Here is a 15,901-nt window from a genome sequence, read left to right on the forward strand (position 1 = left end):
CTGTCCGGCCAACTACCAAAGGTACGGGGAAGGGGGGTGGGGGGGTCGTGGGGGTCGCCAGGGGGGTCGCGGGTCGGCTGGGGGGGCGGTCGGAGGTTCTTGGGGGGGGCGGTCGTTGGGGGGGAGGGGGGTTTGCGTCGAGGGCAGGAGGGCCTGGGATCCCTCCTGCCCGTAATGTAGTGCGGGGTGGGGTTAGGGGGTCGCCGTGGCCAGGAGGGTTTGGGCTCCCTTCTGGCCCAACTACCAAAGGTACGGGGAAGGGGGGTGGGGGCGTCGTGGGGGTCGCCAGGGGGGTCGCGGGTCGGCTGGGGGGGCGGTCGGAGGTTCTTGGGGGGGGCGGGCGTTGGGGGGAGGGGGGTTTGCGTCGAGGGCAGGAGGGCCTGGGATCCCTCCTGCCCGTAATGTAGTGCGGGGTGGGGGTGGGGGGTCGCCGTGGCCAGGAGGGTTTGGGCTCCCTCCTGGCCCGATATTGTCGGGGAGTCGGCGGTCCTTCGGGGTGGGGGTGCGAATGGTCCTGCCGGGGGGGGGGGGGGATGAATCGGACGTCGGGGGGGGTGAACGGAGAGTCGGGACAGCGCACGGAGAGGCGGGGCAGTGCACGGAAGTCAGGGGGGTGAACGGAGAGTCGGGACAGCGCACGGAAAGTCAGGGCAGTGCACGGAAGTCAGGGGGGGTGAACGGAGAGTCGGGACAGCGCACGGAAAGTCAGGGCAGTGCATGGAAGTCAGGGGGGGGGTGAACGGAGAGTCGGGACAGCGCACGGAGAGGCGGGGCAGTGCACGGAAGTCAGGGGGGGGTGAACGGAGAGTCGGGACAGCGCACGGAGAGGCGGGGCAGTGCACGGAAGTCAGGGGGGGTGAACGGAGAGTCGGGACAGCGCACGGAAAGTCAGGGCAGTGCACGGAAGTCAGGGGGGGGTGAACGGAGAGTCGGGACAGCGCACGGAGAGGCGGGGCAGTGCACGGAAGTCAGGGGGGGTGAACGGAGAGTCGGGACAGCGCACGGAAAGTCAGGGCAGTGCACGGAAGTCAGGGGGGGGTGAACGGAGAGTCGGGACAGCGCACGGAGAGGCGGGGCAGTGCACGGAAGTCAGGGGGGGTGAACGGAGAGTCGGGACAGCGCACGGAGAGGCGGGGCAGTGCACGGAAGTCAGGGGGGGTGAACGGAGAGTCGGGACAGCGCACGGAGAGGCGGGGCAGTGCACGGAAGTCAGGGGGGTGAACGGAGAGTCGGGCAGCATGCGCGGTATAATCGTGAGCGCGTTATACCAAAGTTTTTGTGCTTATCATCGTGATTTCTGCGCGCTATACACGTGTGCGCGTTTTATACGGGTGCGTGTTATTTGCGTGAAAATACGGTACTACATAAGGTGAATGTCCATATTGCTGTCTGTTGTTCTGCTGAGCACTGGCATTGAAACAGCAAAATGCATTTATTGCATACTTGTCCTCTGTCGGAAACATTATGGTGGTATATTAGTTGTGTTAATAAAAATTTATAAACAAAGCCCTGCCAGCTAAACATCTCTTTCTCTAGTTCAGCAGCAGGAACTTTGATTTATAAGAATGGAATACGCTAAATATTAGAGTACTAAGGCTTATATGGATGCTGCGGGGACGGTGACGGGTCGGTGAATGGGATGGCAGTGGCGGTGACGGGGCGGTGAAAGGGATGGCAGTGACGGTGACGGGGCGGTGAATGGAATGGCGGTGACGGGGCGGTGCAGAGGATGGTGGGCCGGGGACGGGGCGGTGACGGGGACAGATTTTTTCCCCGTGTCATTCTCTACTGCTTATGACAAACAAGGCAGATTTAGTCAAAACAGCAGGTCTTTCCCCTTTTACCTTGCTATCTATCTCAAGCTAAGACAATTTATTTTGTGTTTATCATCTGCCAGATCCCTTAATTCTTTCCCTTCCTAGTATCTTGAGGGAATTACCATACAGACTCTACTATGTATCATGCTCCTTATAACAATGTTTTTGGGGTTTCTATTTGTTCCCATAATCCCAGTTAACTTTACCCCAATGTCTCTTCTCTGCTCTACTTCCTTCAGCAAGATATAGTATTTCCTGACTTCCTTTGTAACAGCATAGAAATGAAGGTCAGCAAACAAAAGAAATTATACGAGATTTCAAGACTTAACACTCCTTTGTCAGGTCCAGAGAAATGCAGGTTATTATTCTGTTTTAGATTTGTATATGGGAGTGTTAAATTCCTGAATACTAGTCAAAATATATCTTTCTAGTCTAGGAAAATGGTTTCACCTTTATTTCTGTGCATTTAATTAGGTATAAATATAGTATTAGATTCAGTCTTCCTGATCATTATTTAGCCTGTCTGGCTCCAACTTTCCATTGGAGCAGAAGCATTAACTGGAAAATGACTCTAGCAATGTAGTTTTTCTTTTCTGGACTCAACTTGATTGTAAACAGTTTTGCTTGTTTTTTATTGAAAAATGTTGTATCAAGAGTTTAATAAACCTAAACGTTGATATCCCTTGATTTAATCATTTTCATCAGTTCTGGAAAGTTTAATATTTTGCTTTTCTTTTTATTTGCAGCAGCTTGTGTATGTGTGTTCTATAGGATTGTTTGAATTTTCCAAAAATGTTTGCTGTTTGTTCATTAAATTACATAATAGAATGGATGGTAGATGGCAATAGCTGAACACTGTCCCATTATTTCAGTCCAGTTTTGTTTTAGAGAAAATATTGGTATTCAATAGACTGCAGGGGCTGATGGTTGTAGTTAGGCACTTCTTCATTCTCACAATCTCCTTTTTTTATTCAGATATTTCTTTTCATTTGTGTTTTAGAATTTCAGAGACTTTAAGAACATCATGCTGCCAATTTATTTATTATTCATAGATTCATAGATTATTTTTAGATTCCAGAGCAATTAAAATTGTCTTACAAAAATAACCAAAGCCTAACCAGCATAAAAATGCAAAAAAAATACACACAGATGCTAATAATGGTCTCACGTTGGAATAGTTCTTTAGTACTATGCTGCAAAGGTGTTTGAGGACTTTAGCAAATTATTATTGTTTCATAAGATGAAATTTTTGTCAGCTAGTATCAGTCATATCACACATTTCTGATACCTATCATGTTGATTTTCTGTCCTGCTTCATTTTATTTCATACTCAAAAGCCTTCAGGTAATTTATAATTGCCAGTCACAGATGGAGATTGTAGCTTGTACAGGCAAACCATACCATTTCTAGACTTTCTCTGTAATTTTGGTCTCATGCAACCTACACACTGTATCAGCAAACAGACATTGGCATCCATAAATTGAAAGGCTCACTTTTCCATGGTGAGTTTGTAATAATCCACTACTCCAAAATGTTCAAAAGTATCAATAATGACCAAAGTAAACTAAGTAATCTATTTACCCACTTATTCAAAAATGAAGGAAAAGACTTCAAGCACTCCTAGAAACAAGGTTTAGAAAATGCTTTCATACCTTGGATCAACTACTTAGAAAGCATTTTCTAAACCTTGCTTTTAGGAACACTTGAAGTCTTTTCCTCCATTATAGAATAAGTGGGTGAATAGATTTATTTAGTTTACTTTGGAGTTTATAATAATTTGAGATATTCTTCTGGGACCCATTGATTCTGCAAAGCCAGAGATCCATGGCAAGAGATTGGAGCAGGCTACAAATTTACAGCACACACATTGGTGTTAAGACATTTTCTTCTTTTCAAGGGAGGAACATTTTAGCTTATCTATCTTTTAAATTTACCAATCTTAAATTGTTTTTTTAATGCCTTCACTTTTTACCTGTTTATTTCTAGTGGCTCTTTTCTCCCTACGTTTTTATTTTGAGAGAATAAGAGACACTTATACATTCATGTTAAGCTTGTTACACAACTCAAAATCAGGACAAGCCTGTAATATCAAGTTGAGAGCTATGTGAACCCAAAAGGGTTTTTTGCAAGACCTAAGGTGCAAAAGTGCAAATTGAGTGCAAAACACACTATAAACAATGAAATATTTAAAGTATACTCATGTACAATACAATATTGCTACATTATACCACATCCAATTTGAGGTTCAACTTTCCAAAAGAATTTTGTTCTCCCCTTGCATGCAAAAAATCCCCAATGCTAGATAAAGTCTTAAGCAGAAAACAAAAGTACTTATCTCACAGATAGAGGCATGCGTGGTATCACAGCTAAACCATTATTCGTGCTGCAAATTTGAAGGCTCTACAGAGTTCGTTTCGGAGGTTTCAACCTCCTTCCCCGGGAGCAACAGCACTCGGCTTCTGCAAGTTAGAAGGGGGAGTGTAGCAGCATGGAAAGTCAAGTTGAAGCTCAAGTGGAAAATGGCGCTTCGGCGAGGGGAACACCCATCAGAACTCCGGCAGATAATGGGCCAACGTGCTGACGTCTGAAATGTAAAGATGTCAGAGCAATAAGACACAGACGCGGGGAAAAAAAAATGTAGAACAGCATGAAGAAACAGGCAAAAAAGGCCACAAAAAACATTAGATAGTGGAATGCCATTCTGTGCAGTCATTTAGCCCTAATGGGTGAACACTTTTTAATTGAAAAATCCAGAATTGTTCCCAAAGGGCCAAACACAGCATTTTACTGCCACTGTAATCCTCTGGGATCTGCTCGATAACTAACCATTTGAGATCTGAAAAGATATGTTGGAACTGTTGACAGTGGGGTACCATGGGGACCCAGTATGGATCCGACTTTTATGTTCTATCAATCGTGACCGAATTTGACATTTGGTGTGGCCTACGTACACTAACATACAGGGGTATACTATAACGTATACCACCCAACTAGATTTACAATTGGTTATTGCTCTCAAAGTATAGGTCTTCCGGGTTACTGGGTTTGTCCAATCAATGCCAGATATAGTTAGATTGCACATATCACAACTGCCACATGGAGTGTGGCTCCCTGAGTGGCCCATACTTCTTGATCTTATGGAGAAGGTGGACTGAACCAATTGTTCTGCAGTGTTCCTTGGTCTAGTGTAAACAATGCAAGGAATGTCTTGAAATCCCAGCACTAATTGCATCACATGCCAAAGTTGCCTTACACTAGAGGCTATGGTGAAAGCTTGTTCAGAAAAAGTGACCACACAGACAGTTTTATCCTCTGTTTCTCTGTTGATGGGATGAAGGAGCAGATTCCGATTCGCATACAAGGCCCGCAGATAAGTTCTTTGAAGAACCTTATGAGAATATCCTCATTGAATTTTATCCATCATACAATATCTGGGCTTGAATTTTATATTCTTGTTTGGTGGTACACAATCTGCAAATCCGAAGAAATTGGCTTATAGGTAACGATTGTTTGAGCCGCGTTGGATGACAACTGTTAAACTTTAGATAATTATTAGTGTCTACCTCCTTCCTGTACACTGTAGTTATCAAAATAGGTGGGTTGCTTAATCACCATGACACCCAAGTAAGCGATCTTCTGCGAATCTGACGTCATCGTGAATTGGAGATGTATGTCCAAGGTATTAATCCACTGGAGAAACTCATTAAGAGATGTCTCAGATCTGGACCAAATCTATGAACCGTAGCCAAGTTTTAATATATCCAAACTGTTCTGATGTATAAAGATGTTTCTCCTCAAAATTGGCTACGTATAGGTTTGCCACACTAGGAGCCATGGCAGTGCCCATGGCAACCCCATGTTTCTGAAGAAAAAATTGCCCATTAAACGAGAAATAATTGTAATTCAGTACAAAATCAATCAACATAATAAACTCAGAGGAAATACGATCATGAGTCACTTGATTGACAAAAATATATTTAAGCAGGTCGTGAGCAGCTGTCTGGGGGATGTTTGAATAAAGTGCTTCCAAATCCATAGTCACTAAAATGTCCGATTGTGTAACTTCTGAACCCGATTAAAGCAATTTAAGAAAGTGGGTTGTGTCTTTGATGTACAACCTAGCCTTGCATATCAATGGTTTCAAAAACCAATCATCAAATTTAGATAATGGTTCCAATACAGTGCCTCGAAGGGACATAATGGGTCTACCTGGTGGGAGCAAGACCCCCTTATGCACTTTAGGTATATAGAACACTGGTGTCCGAGAAAAAGATGTTTTCAAAAATTTGCATTCAGCTTTGATTATGTGGTTCTGGGCATAGGCTTGATTAACCACCTCCGAGATACGTGCCATAAGACCTGTGGCAGTGGCAGGGATCTCCTGAATCCCACTGCAAATCAGCCGGCAGGAAGGATGCCCACTCCTTCCTGCTGGCACCTCCCCAGACCTCTGACCCCCCCATCTGAAAGCCCATCTAGATCCCCCCCCCAGTATCTTTATAAGCAGAGTCAGCCAGAGGGCTGCTTAGTCCCTCCGGCCGGTAGGCCTGCCTCTTCAGAATGGCGGGCCTTCCCCTTCTCAGTGCATCCTGGGATGCACCGGGGAGGGGCCTAATGTCCTGATTGGCCCTGTCGTCTAAGGCCCCTCCCATAGGAGGGACTTTAAGTGCCTGGGCCAACCGGAGTCTTAGGCCTTCTTCCCAGTGCATTCTGGGATGCACTGTGAGTGGCCTAAGACTCCGATTGGCCAGATTCTTAAAGCCACTCTGGCCTTAGGGATCTGGACAATTGGAAGAAGGCACCTAAAGCCCCTCATATGAAATTACATTGGCTGCCCATAACCGCAAGGATCACATTTAAATTAGACATCAATGCCTTTAAGATCCTGAGAGGGAATGCCCCCGTCTACTTAACAGAGTTGGCCATCGTACTCCACCAGAAATCATAGTAAAGGACTATTATACATAGTAGCAATCTAGCTGAAATTTACTGAATTCCACTTTAGAGACTCATGGTTGGCTAATATACTAAGAATATGTTCTCTTGATCTATTTCAAAAAGTTAACTCGAGGAAGCAGATCATGATCATGTACATTCCTAGCGATAATCATGTTACCAAACAATACCAAATCTTTTACTAAGCAGGGCAAAACATCTACTGTCAACAACCAAAATTGCACCTAGTAAGTGTCATGGCATCTATATTTGACATGTTGCTGTGAACCTAATTTAAAATCTGAATTATTTAAAATTGGTAACAGCCTTGCCAGTTCCAAGATTGATCTATCCCTTTGGTTATTGTTATTATTGGAAGTAAAAAAACAAAACAAACAAACACCTCATGAATCCAGAAGATACACTTGCAATAAGGACTATCACTTTCTACACCTCCAGTGGTTATACATTGCATATAGAAGCAACTCTGGAAACAGTTTAAAGGACATTCAAGTATCTCACGGGCCGCATCGAGGTGGAAGAAGATATCTTATTTTTCAAGGGTCCCGCGGCAACAAGGGGGCATCCATGGAAAATCAGGGGTTGTGGAAACTGCACGGGGACACCAGGAAATTCTTTTTCACTGAAAGGGTGGTTGATCGCTGGAATAGTCTTCCACTTCAGGTTATTGAGGGCAGCAGCGTGCCTGATTTTAAGGCCAAATGGGATAGACACGTGGGATTTATTCACAGAGAAAGGTAGGGGAGGGTCATTGGGGTGGGCAGACTAGATGGGCCGTGGCCCTTATCTGCCGTCTATTTCTATGTTTCTATGACAGTAGTCCAAAAAGGACAGACTTATTCACATAAATATATGCCAAGCTAAGTGCAGTATTTAACTCTTAGAAGATTTATTAGAACTCCAGAATGCTGGGTAAATATCAATTCAGCTCTGACAATAATGTAGCTCAACAAAATAGCTATGAAGGAAATGAATTTTCTCAAGGGAAGAGAAATGCTTATTAAATTCATCAGGCATTCATATATAAAAGGCCAAAAAATAATTTCAATTGTACCTAGCAGAGGGAAGAGTGAAAGTCAAGTTTTTTCCAACATGATGCATTTTATCAAACAGCACCACTCCTGGATCTCTTGTAATCAGATACAGATGTTTGATTTATCAAGGCTGTTAGCTAGATTAATATCTTTGACTGTAACATTTGGGGATTTGAAAGTAATTTTAAACAAAGCTAATGGAACTTGCTTTTGAACCATTAAGGCTTTTAGATGTCCTTTTATTTTCTTTTTCCTTTTCCTTATGTTTTTGATTAGAAGAATAAATTAGTCAAGCTTTCGCACTATTTCAAAATTTAATTCTGCTTCTATATTTAGCAAGAAATTGTTTTAAATGTTATTGATAATCTGAAAGGAAACTATTAAATGCTTAACATTAAAATTGCATTTATGGAGGTTTAGAAAATTAGAACCTTGTTCTGTATGAAGCAAGTAACTGCATACTTTTAAAGTTGCTAGCATCAAAACAATCTGTGTTGGTAGATCAGGGTTTTGTTTTGTTTTAAAGTTTAAAGTGTTAAGTCAGACCAAGTTTTAAAATATTTTTTTTTACTTTTTAAAACCCTAAAAAAGTGGCAGCCTTATATCCTGTTAGAGCTGAAATTGTCTGTTGAGGATGGATACAAAGCAGTAGATACTACAGAACTGATAAATGGCCTCCTTAATTGCTGCACATAGAAGAAGGGCACTACTGTACAAGCAATGAACACCATCCTTAAAAATGCTGGTATGGTAAATACCATGGGACAACAAGAGTAAAAAGCGAAATAGAATATCAATTTTTTATTTTTTTTTTGCCATCAATCCTCCTGCTATCTTTTTCCCATTTGGACCGTGCCTCCCCTATTACAAGTTAATGGGGCTATTTTGAATTGCTAGTATAACTTTTTTTTAAAACATTTCTCTAGAACTACTTACAATAGGGAGGGAAAACTAAGGCCCCAAGATGTCAGTACTGTACTTTGAAGCTCTTTAGCCTTTTTTCAGAGGAGGAGTTGATATATCCTACCTCAAATGGTAGCACTTAACCCATGATCCAGATCAGTATGAGAGTTAATAGAACAGCAATTGAAAGAGTAAATTCTTGATCTTTTGTTTGAGTTGCTGTGTATTTTTTGCACATCATAAAATATTTCATATAGTCTCTTTACATCCCATTTCTTTCTTTATCCACATTTGCTACTGTGTAATTTTATTGATATAATTTGCTGTTTTACAGTAAGTATACTGATATTTTAAGCCTTTATTGTCATAGGAACCATTCCAAGTTAATAGTCAAAATGGTTTGTTTTTCACTCCCAAATCCTGCTTCCACCCCCACCCCTGTTTTTGAAATCTACCCCCCTGCATGCTTTATATAATATTTTGACTCTTCATAGCAATAGTTTATAACAAACACATTGTAAACCTGAGGTTTGTGTTTGTGCACTGCTGCCGACCTTGAGATTAGACATTGATGGTTTGAAATTTAGGAAGCTAGCAATTTTTTAATTTTTTTTTTTTTTTTTTTTTGCAGGCTTGAGTATTTGTGATGTTTATATTGGTTATTTTTAGATGTATAATTTTGTATACTTTTGCCTTTATTTTTCTTTTATTTTTTATTGTGTGCCACATACGTATACTGATGTGCAGTTTATATATAATTTAATTTGTGGCGAATCTCTTCATAAAGGCAGCTAATCCCAATAAATAAAATAAAAGCACTTTTCATCTTCATGTGTTTATTTTCAAGTTTTTGTTCTTTACATTCTCTTTTCTATCTCCATATAAGTAATTTCATTCAGTATATCTGGTGCTCTTCTGTACTTAATTTCATTTGATAAATATTAAAATATTCCTCACAAAATGTGTGATTCTGTTAATAGGGGAGATAATTAGGAAATTTTGCAATTTTATATGCAGTGTTAGCTTTGTGTTGAGATACCTATTTAACTGCTTTGGATAACAATACTAAAAGCAAGCTTCTAGATATGACTTTGAGGATTTGATGTACCAATTTGTAGACAGATTTTCTAAATATGGTTTTGAAATACCGTTATAAATGAAGTCAGAAGACAAGGTTAGAGTGTTCAGAGTTATGAAGAAATTCAGTTTGAGGGAAAGTAAGAATACAGAATATTAAAATGATACTCTTTATAGCTAGTATTTCTATTCCTAACCAGGTTTGTAATTCATCTGCAAACTGACATATCAGATCATATTGATCCTTGTTTATTTGTATTTCTTTATTTAGACCCCGCCTTTCCCAAGGCGGATCACAATAGAGTACAACACACTTCGATAATGAAAAGCGGGCTGGCCTAGCGGATGCTGGACAGGGGGAGCAGGGAAGGGAGAAGGGGTACTACTGGACAGGGGGAAGGTAAAAGGAAGGGAGAAGGGCTACTACTGGACAGGGGGAGCAGGGAAGGGGTGCTTCTGGACAGGGGGAGGTAAAAGGAAGGGAGAAGGGCTACTGCTGGACAAGGGGAGCAGGGAAGGGGTGCTGCTGGGCAGGGGAGGTGGTAAAAGGAAGGAATAAGGGCTACTGTTGGATAGGGGGAGCAGGGAAGGGGTTCTGCTGGACAGGGGAAGGGAAAAGGGCTACTTCTGGACAAGGGGAGTAGGGAAGGGGTGCTGCTTGACAGGGGGAAAGACAGAAAGAAAGACAGCGGGCAAGGAGAGAGAGGGAGACAGAAAGAAAGACAGGGAGCCAGGGAGAGAGACAGAAAGAAAGAAAGGGGGCAGGGAGAGAGAAAGAAAGACATACAGAAAGAAAGAAATGCCTAAGTCTACACATCTATTCTAGCATCTGTTAATGTAACAGGCTAGAAAACTGGTACATTATAAAAGAACAGTCTTTGAAGGCAGCAAACAGACCAGATAACCTAATGAATATCCATGGGAGAGATTTGTAGGCCCACTACCTCCATTTTATGTAATTTTTTCTCATTATTATTCATTAAGGATATCCTGAAAATCTGATTTGTTTGTGGACTTCAAGGATAGAACTTATTAAGAATAATTGTGGATGATCTTGATATACTGTGAATCTCTTTGGGCCAGATTCTGTAAATGGTGCCATTATCGGTGGCCACCTAAAAATAGCCAATTATCATGTGTCAATCATGCATTGGCGCCATTTACAGAATCGCATCTTTTGTCAAAGGCCAGGGTTTTAAAGGCCTACATTTCTGGCGCCTACCTTTGATGAGAATTGTGTTTATGGAGGCACCTTAGAACACTTAAAGTCATTTCCAGCGTTAATTACACCTACTTCAACCTTAGGTGTTCTAAGGCACCTCTGTACACACGATGACAACGACGGTAGGTGCCTACATTTTTTTTAATGATTTTTAAAACGTTTATAAATGGCTGGGCACAACTTAAGGCACTGTTCATAGAATATGGGCTTATATGTATAAAGCTTGATAGCTTTATGTTCTTTAGAGATTTTTGGATGTTTAATGCATTAGTAAGTGTCATTGGATATAGTGCAGGTTTTAACACTGAGCAGCAGACATCCATTTTTAATTTGATTGTCATAAGATCATCTACTGAAAATTCTCTGGTTACCCAGTCAGATATTGATCAAATTTATCTGACAAGACCTGCCTCTAGTGAATCCATGTTGTCTCAGGTCCTGTAATCCACTGGGTTCCAGAAATATCACTATTTTAAAAACGTTTCCATTCAGAGCATATTCAGGATCCACTGCTCAGCACAGTGGCTGCATCTGCTGTTGCTGCTTATGTCTAGTCTCTTCTTGTATTTAGCACTGACTGCCAGAAGCTGAAACACCTCACTTTCTTACAATCCCACTTTATTCTGGGACCAGTGAGTTATTTCCCTCTACCCACTAGAACTTTGTAGGAAGCCTCATAATTTCAAAGTCTTAAACCCCCTCCTCCTCATACCTCATCACTGTGCCAGTATCCCAGCTCCTCGGTATTCCTTCCTACAAGCCAGGGTGTAGGAGTCTTGTCTTTTCTGCTTGTGTTTTATTTTGCATAGTTTCAGTGTTTTGCTTTTGTGGTTTTCGCCCTTGTGCTGTGGAGGTTCCCTGTGAGGACATCCCTTGCCTGCGGGAGATCACAGACCTTTGGAAAAAGTCTGCTTCTAGGGGGTTCCCTTCTTCTTGGTAAGTCCCCCTAGACAGCCTGCACATCAGAACCATTCCCTTGGGAGCTTGCTCACTCCAGGTTCGTCCACTAGTGGGTAGAGCACATGCTGAGCAGTTCTGTGGAGGCGCAACCGGGATCGAAGTCAGATTGCATTCCTATGCCAGGCATCTGCGCAACATGTCCAAGGGTGACTCCAGCTGTGGTGGTCAGGCCAGTAGGGCAGTCAGAAGACTTCAAATCCAGATTTCCAGTTCACTGAGGCAAAGGATCTCCCTGTGAGCTGTTTACAGCTCTGTCTGCAGTTTCTCTCATTCAACACCTGTCACAGTGAGTACATGCTGCAAGTGTTGTTTCCCTGTCGGCACATGTTTCTGTGGGTACAGCTTGAATCAGATTTTTTTTGTATGTGGGGGGTTCTTTAAAAAGGTTTTTTTAGGTGGTTTCCCTGCATGCCTTAGGCCCATCTCTAAAATCCTAAAATCTCTGTTTTTGAGGGTTCTCTGATTTTCCCAGGCCCTCAGTGGCCATCTTGGACTTTTCCAGATTTTGATTTTAAAGTTATTTTTTATACTTGCCAGTTTCATTTTTGAAAGAAAACCACATAGATGATCTCCACAGGGCAGGATGTCATTGGTTCATGCCTTATTTGCAGCTACCTTGTCATTCTCGCCTTCTCACACAGGTTCCAATTGCGACGCAGGATCCGGACTGATTTAGTCTTCTGGCTCTTGAGTGCGCAGCCTTAACTAACTGGGGTTATTCTTTGGCTGTGATTGTCAGCCTATTTGAAGGTGTAACCAGACCTGGTGCGCCCTGCGACAGGTGGATCTGTCTCTCCCATTGATTTTTTGGGTCTTGGAGTTTCTGCAGGATATCCTAAAGATGGGCCTAGCGGTAGCTTAGCTCTATGTACAGATTGCCGTTCTGTCGTGTATGGGCCCTCCTTCTCTGAAGGGCTTGTTGGCAGCTCATCTGGATGTAGCTCGTTTTCTGAGGGGAGCTCTGCGGCTTCGGCCTCCATTGTGCCTTCCCTGTCTGAACTGGAATCTTAATCTGGTTCTTTGCTCTCTGGTTCGTTTGCCGTATGAGCCTCTGGAGCAGTCGTGTCTGATGGATCTCACGATCAAGACAGTCTGCCTGATGGCTATTACTTCAGCCTGCAGGGTCTTGGAACTCCAGGCCCTTTCCTGCAGGGATCCCTTTCTGCGTATTACAGATTCCGCTGTGATGCGTACTATCCCTTCTTTTCTCTCGAAAGTGGTTTCCACTTTCCATGTGAATCAGGAAGTTTGGCTTCCTGCTTTTGCTTCCTCTGGGTCGAGAGAGTAGGACCGGGTGTTATGGTCCTTGGACATGCGCAGACTTTTATTGCATTATCTGGAGGTCACCAATGAGTTTTGCCTCTGACCATCTATTTGTTCTGGCAGGTCCTGCCCACAAAGGTAGTCCAGCTTCGAAGGCTACCATTTCCAGGTGGATTTGCATGGCCATTTCCATGGCTTACGTGGTGGCCAGAAAGAAGCCCCCCCTTGCGGTGCGGGCTCACTCAACCACAAGTGTTTCGTCCTCTTGGGCAGAGTCGTCGCCTGTTTCTCTAGATGAGATTTGAGGGCCGCTACCTGGTCTTCCTTACATACTTTCACCAAGTTCTACAGGATCGATGTGGCGGCCAAGCAGATGATGCTTTTATTTATTTATTATTTCAGAAATTTCTAAACCGCCTATACCTAAGCGGTTCACGTTTAAAACATTCATAATAGTTCAGAAGACAGTACTTTACATGAATGCATTCAATTACATTACAAATCGCATAGTAATTTATTCCACTTAAAAGCAATGTCAGAAAACTCAAAAAATTCACATTAACTATACACACTGGTGTCTCTGTTTTGGCAGCAGCTCATCAGTCCCACTGCTTCGGGACTGCTCTGTTTCATCCCACTGGTCCCAGAATAAAGTGGGATTGTACAAGAACAAAAGATTATGTTCTTATCTTTGCTAATCTTTCTTCTAAATCCATACTTTATTCCGGGAACCCGCCCCATTCTTTGCTGATTGTCTGCCTTTACAAGTACTGGTAAGCTGGATTTCTGTTTTCTGACCAGTCTTTATAAGAGTGTCATATGAATTGGTTTAGCACTTAGTTGGGGGGTCCCTAGTTCAGGCACCCCCTTCTTACAGTGCAGGCTGTGTCTCCCTATAGCAGTGTTTGTCATTCAGGTATACTGTTTAATGATCTGTTCTCTCGTTTTTCATTGTTGATATGAGCAGAACTGATTTACTTGTTGGGGAATTCTCCCCGTTCCCTTCTCTCTTGTTGCCCTCTACAGATATTCTTGGCTGCTTTTGTACTGACTGAGGAACTGGATACTGGCACATTGATGAGGTGTGAGGGGGGAGGCCTCTGAAATTCTGAGGCTTCCTACAAAGCCCTGGCGGGTAGAGGGAAATAACCCACTGGTCCCCGGAATAAAGTGTGGATTTACAAGGAAGAAGATTAGCAAAGGTAAGAACCTAATCTTTCATTCTGTCTTGCACCTGATGACTTCCTTACACTGTATTTGTACCACTCTCCAACAGTGGAAAGCATTCTGCAGGGCTGAGAGAGACCGACCCTCTTCTAGCAAGATTGACTCTCTAGGGCAGGGATAGACAATTCTGGTCCTCGAGAGCCAAAGGCAGATCAAGTTTTCAAGATATCCACAATGAATATGAGATGTATTTGCAAGCACTGCCTCCTTGAGAAGCAAATCTATCTCATACATATTTATTGTGGATATCCTGAAATCCTGGCCTGCCTGTGGCTCTCGAGGACCGGAATTCACGACCTTAGAATTACATGGTTCTAACTGTACCGAAAGTCATTCTCAGGAATTTGAAGTGGAAGTTTGTGGGGAATTTGGTGTTCAATGACATGTGCGGATTTACCATGTAATTTCTTATGAAATGAAGGAACAGTTAAGTTGCAATAAATCCTTGTGAGTGTTTTAACATCTACATGTCAGATAGAACCCGGAAGTCATCAGAGTTAAAAATACTGAAAATTGTCACTTAGAACCCTGTAATTCTAAGGTCGTGAATTGCCTACCCCTGCTCTAGGGCAATATTGCACTCGAAACTGGTACCTTCTGCAGTGATTGCAAATTCTTCTATGCTGTGAGTAAACTCTGCCAGCTGTCTAAGAAGTCTGCCCTCTCTCTTTGCAGGCGTTATAGCAAAGTACGCCAATTAAACAATCTACCGAGAATTCCAGAACTGCAACCAATCATGCCACCATCATAACCCTTCCCTATCACCCTAGTTTAATAAAAGTACAAGAAGGTCATGAAATCCATAAGAGCTCTGGACAAGTACTGATAATTGTTCTAAGTTATTTACTAGGTGCATAGTGTATGTCCTTTAACAACTATGTAGGTTAGCAAAGTTCATGGAACAGCCTTGGTATTTACTGCAGTGTGTATTGACAAAAAAGAGTAAGTTACAATGTAAGTAGAAAGAATAAGTGTAGATGCAACATTGACTTACAGTCAGTCATTTGACAAAATCTGATAGATGATTGGATAACTTTAATTCTTAGACATTTCCAGTTGTGATTAGTTTCAAAGCCTTTCAAAATGCAGGAATAGAGGTGGGTGGGGAGGATAGTGATACGTCAATGTACAACCTTGCTTAATAAACCTACTTCCATGGCAAGTACAAATCTTGATAAGATAATCTCTCTCAAAACGGCCATAACAGAACCATGCTGATAATGGATGTATGCAGATGACATGTGTTATGTCCAAGGCAGCCTTGATGGTCTGAGAATGCTTTGCTTAATATTAAAAAAATCAAACAATTGAAGAGGCAAGTTATAAAGTCTGTTAAGTACACAAAGCTGTTTTCTAGATAAACGCAAATTTTATTTCCAAGAAATCTATCTAACACAATAATTTTTTTTTTTTTAAATGAATAGTATATATCTTATGAAGAA

The 15,901-nt window shown here is 42.3% G+C and overlaps 1 protein-coding gene across 3 annotated transcripts in view; it reads left to right on the forward strand.

The window, feature by feature from the left end:
• Window positions 1–15,901, forward strand: part of EPS15 (epidermal growth factor receptor pathway substrate 15) — a 312,116-nt gene that overhangs the window by 293,197 nt on the left and 3,018 nt on the right. The gene's annotated exons all lie outside the window — the stretch shown is intronic.

The sequence above is a fragment of the Geotrypetes seraphini genome, chromosome 12 (genome assembly GCF_902459505.1).
Source record: "Geotrypetes seraphini chromosome 12, aGeoSer1.1, whole genome shotgun sequence".
NCBI lineage: Eukaryota > Metazoa > Chordata > Amphibia > Gymnophiona > Dermophiidae > Geotrypetes > Geotrypetes seraphini.